Consider the following 8,327-nt stretch of genomic DNA (forward strand, 5'->3'; position numbering starts at 1 on the left):
AAAAGACTTGGTAAATAAAATATTGTAGTGCTGCTTGCATCACAGTTACCTTCATACAGCTGACTTTGTTCTCAACCTTTTACATTGCAGATGTCCAGCAAACATGAATTTACTTGAATTTCTCTTTCTGTGTCATTATCAGTTAGGGTAAGTAAGTGTATGAACTAAGATTAGGCTCATTTTCCTCTTAGGGTAAGTGTTACAGAGGGATTTGCTGATTCAAGGGAAAAAAGTTACTTCCAGTTAGCAAAATGCTTTTTTTCTGACATTTCAGTGTCTCTTTTAATAAAATCCTCTTTTACCTGCTGCTGAAAGATGAGCTGAGGTATTTCCTGCTCATTGTTTTGTGTACACTTTGAACTTTTTGCCTTTTTATTATTGGCAAGCTTTGGTTTTAGAACCTGTGGTAATTTGGTATCTGCTGCCACTGAGCCCAGCTTAAATTGAAGGGAATGCTTCCACTTTTTTAACATTCAGTATTTTGTTCCCTGGCAGCTGGAGGGTTTGGGGGTTGGTTTTCCTGATGAGCAAGCTGCCAGTTGGCATCTGCTCATGCCTCAGATCATCTCTCAAGAATAATGTGGGGTTTTTTAATCCTGATTCTGCTTGTTCTGTGGGCTTGAATGCTTCATTGAGAATGAATTCTCTTAGGGAATTGAGAAGTATTAAATGGCTTAGGAGCAGGAATGCACACAAGAGGGCATAGATGCTGGAGCCATCAGTGAATACTGGCAGTGATGGGAAATATTTTCATTCAGACTGACAAGCCTCTAACTGAAGAAGAGGCAGAAATGTGGAGAGTGAAGAGTCTGGTTTTGTTGCAGTTCTTTGCAAGTTTATTTCCAGAAGGGGAAGGTGAGGTGCACAGCACTGAGCAAATCCTGTCTCAGGAATGTGTCCCTCTCAGCAAGGAGGGATACTTTTCTAGAGAGACAAAGGTTTTACTTTTAGAATGGGTGGAGACAAGCAGAACCATAATGGATACAAACCAGCCTGCTCATTAGTACTTAAAGCTGTAAAAGCACACAAGGGAATAAGCATCCAGTAATTACAAGCCTTGGGCAGCTTGCTAGCCATTCATGTGTATGCTTACTGTTTGGTGTGAAGCCCACAGTGACTGTCAGAGCAAAAAATGGTTACTTAATCTGATTATTTTGGGGTTTTTTCAACAAAAAGATGTATCATGATGCAAACATAAGCAGTGATCCCAAAGTGATAAAAAGTACCTGTCTTCCAGCAGTGATCCCAAATGATGAAAAGTGATGATCCCAAAATGATAAAAAGTACCTGTCTTCCAGCAGCCTGCATGACCCATGACTTGGTTGGAAAGATAAATATGTGACAGAAAAGTAGGAAGATGTCAACTACAGAAATAATGCCTAGCACGGTATCCATGCTGTCGTTCATGTTTTCATACTCTACCTTCAGAAGAAAGGATGTGTTGCTGTTATGTGAAAACTGCATTTTAGTAGGGCATGGGGAGCAACATTTGAAGCTTGAAAAATAGGCAACAAAACACTGGGTGAATTAATTTGAATTAATTGTTGCCCAGAATTGTAGATAATCTTTCAGCATGTTTAGAATGTGGTCTTGCATGTGGTATGGAAAGAAAGGAAAATATGTAAAAGGAGAGCAGATGTGCCTCCCTGCTGCCCTGGTTTGTCAGCTGACAGCTCTGACAGCACTCCCTGCTCTGAGCTTCAATGGATGTTCTGCAGTTCCTGCAGCATCATCCCTTGGCAGGAAATCAAAAGCTTTCTGGGAAGAACAGCAAAAAGGGACAGGCTGTCCTTGCTGACACAATTTATCTTTTCCTGCCACCTCTTGAGCAGCACCCAGGGAAGGGCAGGGAGCAGGTGTGGGAATCCCTGCCCTGGTGCTGCCTCAGACCCAGCTCCTTCACTCAGCACCAGTCCTTGTGCAAGGCATCCCAGGGCACCTCACCCTTGTCTTCTGGAGCATCTGTGGGCACCTGGCAGAGCTCTGTGTGCAGGGCAGGCCCAACCACACAGCCCAGAGGGGAGGGATTGAGCCCAGGTCTCCTGAGTGCACCCACAGTACATTATTATTTAAGGGACTCTGAAGGGATAGAATGTAAGAAAATAAAGATAGTGCAGAAGGTCTCACACCTGAGGAGTTGCAGCTGCACTAATCACCAAAGATTGGGAACAGGCCTGCCCTTAATAGGCCACAGCTGTGTCCAATAATAAGAAGAGTGCTACAAAAGAGGGGGTTAGCTGGTAAGAAGAGAGTTGGAGTTTGTTGGCTGTGCTGTGAAGAAGGAGTCAGTGCTGTGAGGAGCTGCCCATGAGACATCACCCAGAAGGTATGGAACTTTTGCAATAAGATGAAAACAGGACTAGGCAGCATTTCTGTATTTTTGTAGCCATGCTTTGGAAAGCAATGCTGACACACATGATAGGCTCCAGAACTGAGCCCACACTTGGGAAAAGCAGGATCCTGTGTTTGGGTAACACAACTCTGCCGTGTTGCTGAGGGGTACTGAGGCTGCTCTGGGTGGTGCAGCAGTGAGGGGTTGCAGTGCTCTGTGTCACACTCAGTCTCTGCAGCAGCTCTAGGAGCTTTTGTGCTCTCTACAAGATTGTTCTGTGTGCTAGAAGGCATCACAGATTGAGAGGAAGCTTTTATACTTGGCCTTGTTCATTTGCTTTACTTCATTCAGCAGCTTTTAATTATACCCTTTGTACAACCTTGAATAATTCCTCCCTCCACAGGGTTTATGGCCCTCCAAGTCATGTAGATACTTCTGTACCTTTACAATTTAATTCAAGGCCATTCCACTAATGGTAGAGAGGAAGAAGAAAAGTTTTCTGAGGATCTCATGCAAGCACTCATATTCTAAAGAGCAGAGTTGGGTCTAGTGAGACTTGTGTAACATTCATAACACTAAAGTCTTCCTCAGCTGATGGAAGTTTCCCAGCAGGAATGGGGACATTTTTGTGCAAATCCTTCTGATTTCTGAATATTGATGGTGTAATTATTTTAGAGCTCACAGTGGCAGAACCTCTGAGCCACAGACAGAACTTGGCTGCAGTTTTGCTGCTCTTGCTCCCTGACAGCCAGTCCCACTGTGTTCACTCCTGGGAAATATGGGGTTTGGTGCTGGGCAATCCAGCATCATCTGCTGCCTCTGAACCTGGCAACAAGGATCATTCCTGCACTGCAGTTTAATTGGAATCACTTTGGTTCTTAAAGGCTCTGTTCAGGGCTTTTGCTGCTAGAATTTAGGATTTTCAGAATTTCTGTACTACAAAGAGGCCTTTTCTATTTTATTGAGGTTCTTACAGTTACAGCTCTTCTCTCAGCTGGGTGTTTGGTTTCTCTGTGCTGTTCCAATGAATTATGCTGTCAGAATGGTCTCTGTCAATTCTGAACCACTTTTTAAAGTTGCACACGTTCTACTCTAAGTAGTAGAGTCTTTGGGACTCTGCTGGGAGCAGCCTACTTCTGTGCGTTGAAATATATTCAGGTTTTAATGAGTTCTCCTAAGAAACACACTGCTACTCCCACATACCTGCAGCTCTGGTCTCAGACCCAGACCTTCTCCTGTGTTATTTTGTATATGCCATGGAAAAAGCACTGTCACACTGAAGTCAGCAGCCAGGCATGGCAGTGACTGGCACATGGGGAGGAAGTGAGCTGCTGCCTTGGCTGGTGATGAGTCTGATCACTCTCATTTGCATTTTTCACAGGAAATCTGCTCTTGGGTGGGAAATTGCAGACTCAGAGTGAACTAGCAACAGATGATGCATTTATTTATCTGTGCTGACTTTTCTCATGACTACATGTGATACACTACTCAGTTGTTCTTCCATGGTGCTTTGCAAAGGAGTACTTTACCTTCCTTTCAATCATGTAGACAGTAAATGAATGCTTGTACTTGGAAATTAGAAATAATGAAGCTCTAAGCTCCTGGATGGGCTCACAGAGACACAGGCTTTGCTGGCAATTTTCAAATAAATCCCCTGCAGCAAATTTTTTTTCTTCCCTCCTCTTTGGAAAACTACAGAGCATGAACAGCTTTAATAATCATTTCAAAAATAAAGGAAGGGCACTTAGGGTGACATTCTGTGGCTGGTGCCCAGTCATGGTTCTGTCCAAATCACCCATAATGAGGAGAAAGATGAAGCCTCTCCTCCCCTGCCTTGCTCTTGCTGTCCACAGGCATTTCCACAGGTGATGAAGAGGAGTTGGAGCCTTTGGCCTCTCTAGCTTTGGGTTTTGGTCACTTTGCACAGAGCCTCTTGGGGAAATATTGTCTCATGAAATCCTCCAGGGCTGCAGCCAGCCAGCCAGCCTGCCTCCTGTTGTGCTGCTGGAGAAAATCAGGGTTCTGCAGCTCTGTTGCACTGGCTGCTCCCTGCAGGTGACTGACTGGCCCAACATAAAGCTCAGGTGTTAAATTGTGAACTGAACTGCTTGTAAAACAGCTGCCTTACTCACCCTGCTGCTCCAGGGCATGCAATGGCATCCTGCCTTATCGTGGAGACTGCTTTTGATCAGGCTGGTCCAATTAAGCTCAGATGACAGCAGAAGTGTGGCCTGCGAGAGGCAGCGTGTCCAGAGCACCCTGCAATGGCCTGGGAGGCGGCAGCAGCTGAGAGGCTGAGCAGTCTGGAGCTCTCCTGGAGCTCTGCTGTGCACTCTGCAGCTCTCCTGGAGCACTCTTGCTCAGCTTGGACTGCTGGCCGTGCCTGCTGTCTGTCTTAGTGGAGAGGCTGCTCCTCCCTGAAAATATTCCCTGTGAGTGGGACTGATGGGGTCCTTAGCTTTTCCCAGCTGTGTACTGCATCCAGCACTGATTGACTGCAGAAGAAAATGTCCTCACATGGTCACCTCACCCTTAACAATGTGTATGTTTGGCCTCTCAGCCTTTAACAAAATAGCACTAAACCATTTAACTTGGATTCAGGAACTAAGCAGTTCATCCTTCCTTCAGGCAAGCCCTTCTTCATCAGAGCCTCATGAGCTCTCCCTCAGCCCCAGGCAGCAGCTTACTGACATTCACCTTGCTGGCATCCATTTTTAAGGTGTCTCAGCTGGGGCTGTCTGTCCCCATGGCTTTTAATGAAGCAGTTACTTTCATTCATTGGGTTTTTTCTCCATGATGAGAAGTTACTCTGAAAAGAGAACCCTCCCTCCCACTAGCAATTGAATCCCATGAGCAACAGAATGTGTCAGGGTGTAATCTCACCTCTGCCCTGTGTCATTGGAGACCTCTGCACTGCCACGTGCCTGGTGCTGTGCAGATTCTGCATCACAGCAGCCCAGTCCCAATTCCAGCTGCTGAAGCTCTGAGTGCTGGGGAGTGGAACTGAGGTGCAGGAAAGCTTTTCTTGAATGATTTATCCACATGGAATAATTTATCAACGTGACATGGGGCCAGTGAAATCACCAAGTGCAGCCTAATATGATTCTTTCCCCTGGACTTTGCTTAACAAATGTAGGTGACAATGCAGGGATTGCAAGGCTGTCCTGTCAGAGTAAACTGAGTCCCACTTGCTTTTCACTGCTGTCTCCCTTGCCATGGAGCAGCTGGACCCAACATGGCAGGAGCTGCTGTGGGTCCTTTATGTGCATTTCCTTGAAGCTGGTAAATTCCTGGAGAGCCTGGACACCTCACCACTGCAAAGTTTACAGGGTTGGTTGTGTGTTCCATTTGCCTTCCATGGGACACTCAGCAGTGCTGACCCTGTCCTTGAAGTGGCTGTGAAAAGAATAAACACATTAACAAAGGTAAAATAAATATTCTAGGTAACAGGAACATGTCTCTTGGTCACCTGGGCAGGGGAAGCTATTCTGTGTCAGGCCTGATGACCCCATGCTTGATCCAGAGACCTGGTGCATGGAGGGGCCTCTTAATATGTCATAACAGCTAAATATGATTAGTAATTAGTATCCTTAAGCAGATTCAGGGTGGGTATGGTGGGATGATCTGGCATGGTTTTCCTTCTGGTGTTTGATGGCAGTGTATTTGCACTTCTCTAACTTTGTGGCTTTCACATGTTAATAATGTGTGGATGGCAGTTTTAATCTTCAGAAAGAAGCATCTCTTCCTGTGAATCATTTTGTAAGGAAATGAATAGCAGTCATGGTTCCCATGTTTCAGTGGCATGCCACTTAAAATCTGGAATACCTAACACCTTTTCCAAAATTAACCACAACTGGGATCAAGGTGCACACCAATATATAAATAATATAGCAACAGTATATGAGCAATCACGGGTGTGGCTTCCATGTATGATTCAGACAAAATAATGAGCTCTGTGGATGAAAATAGGCATTTGGGTGGGGATTATGCAAGGCCTGAATTACGATGCAGGATGGGTGGGGGTAACACCTCTTTCAGTTTACAAATGCTAATCACAAGCTCAGCAGCCAGAAATTTCTGCAGTGCTATTTAACGAATATTAATAAGTATAATTAAACGTTGTGTGCTAGATTTTCAGTGCCAGGAAGCTGTGTGAAACAGAACATTTGCTTTACGTTTTCAGTTTTAAATGAATACAAACTGTTCTGAAAGGCAAGCTGACAGGAAATGGAAAGATTAGCCTACTTTACAAACAAAAGTTTACCCTAGGAACATTGAGTACACCCAAAGAAAATCAATAGGTTACCTAACTGCAGAGTGCCTACAAGCAGATAAAATGAGGGTTTACCTTCATCCCCAATTTCCTTCTTGACATAATCCAGTGAGTATGTATTTAACATACAGCTTGTAATATTAAAAGTGTTTATAAGGGCCACAGTCTGTAATCATGAGTTTGAAGGCTGGGAATTCCACCATGACTGATCTGGCCATCATGTTAACCCTGAATTCTTGACAAGACTTGGTTTGAACACCATCAGCAACTACTCTGCTGTAGTAACTGCCCTTGCAAAATTGGTGTCTTTGCCCTGGACTAGAAGGATGCTTTCCTTTTTCATGTCAAACTTAACAATTCACTCACACTGTTTAAAAACAGAACCAAGGCTGCAGCAGGAGCACATGTGATGTTGTTGGGTGCTCTTGTGCAGTTTCAGGATGGCAGTAATTGTGCCTGCTGCAGTCTGGGAGCAATGGAAAACTCCTAATGACAGCAACAACAATCAGTCCATTTAAATGACTGCAGATTTTAATGATGTCGTCAATCAGCATACTTCCGAATCAGGTTTACTTTCTGGTTTATCTCTTGTGATGCAAAAGAAGCTGATGATCAGCTACAGCTCTGTGTTATTTACTGACTTTATCTGTTTAACAGCAAGTTAATATGGTGAAGTTAAGCTAATGGGTTTTTCAAGTCACTTAGTACTAACACTGCCTCTTTTCAGGAAAAAGTGAGGCAAACATCCTTTCCTTTAGTTACAGCCAGACTCAGCTCCTCTGGGTTGATTTGCCAGTCACTCACCAAGTGAAGGGTGTTCTGCAAACAGGGTGAATATGACTGATGCCTTTTGCTGTCAGTTGTTACTCATTGTGCTTTTGCTTGTGCTATCAGTGGTTTTGAGCCTGGGGGAGAGGGCACCCAGCACCTTCCTCCCATTCTCCCCAGCTTTGCTGCCAGACACATCCCAATGATCCTGGGCTGGGCCCAGCCCTCTGGAGTTCATTACAACCCCTTTGCCCCGGCCCAGCTGCTGCCCCCTGACACCGAGGAGTCCTCCCTGCCTGGCTGGGTGGTCCCAACAGGGCTCCTGAGGGGTGCAGGAGATGCTGAGGGCAGGGGAGCAGTGTGGGCAACCTTCTCCTTCAGCCAGGGGGCTCTGAGCAGCATTGCCCTGCTTTAACACAAATTCCTGGACCCTCCAAATCTCAGTTTATCAAGTTGTAACTGCTTTGAAATGTGATTATTCCAGTCAAATCTAGCTCTCAAAGGCAAGCTGTCAGGCCTTGCTCAAGTGAGTCCAAACTCTAAATATTCAAACATGTGATCAGGCTGTTGCAAAAGCATGTTGTGTCCTGACAAGTCTTATCATGTGCCAGGGGATGAGCAGAGAAATGTCTTCTGGCCAGAACTTGCAAAGCTTCCCCCACAGCTCTACAGCCTTAATTACTCACTTGGAAAACGAAATAGTTTTTGGATCATGCAGACTGATTCCCAAAGCACAGGAATCTGGTGTCTAAGAATATATGCAAGGCTTCCCCTTGCTTTTGTCAGTGACCCCTTCACAAAAAGAACCACTGAATTGTGGACCAAGTCCTCAGTGAGACTGCTTTACTGCAGAATTTTAAAGATAAAACAGTCAAGTTTTACACTGTAACACTTGTAAGATACTTTCCTTGCACTCGAGGCATTTGAGCTCTGTAACCTGTTTGAATGTCTTGC

This window comes from Zonotrichia albicollis, chromosome 25 (genome assembly GCF_047830755.1).
Source record: "Zonotrichia albicollis isolate bZonAlb1 chromosome 25, bZonAlb1.hap1, whole genome shotgun sequence".
NCBI classification, from domain to species: domain Eukaryota; kingdom Metazoa; phylum Chordata; class Aves; order Passeriformes; family Passerellidae; genus Zonotrichia; species Zonotrichia albicollis.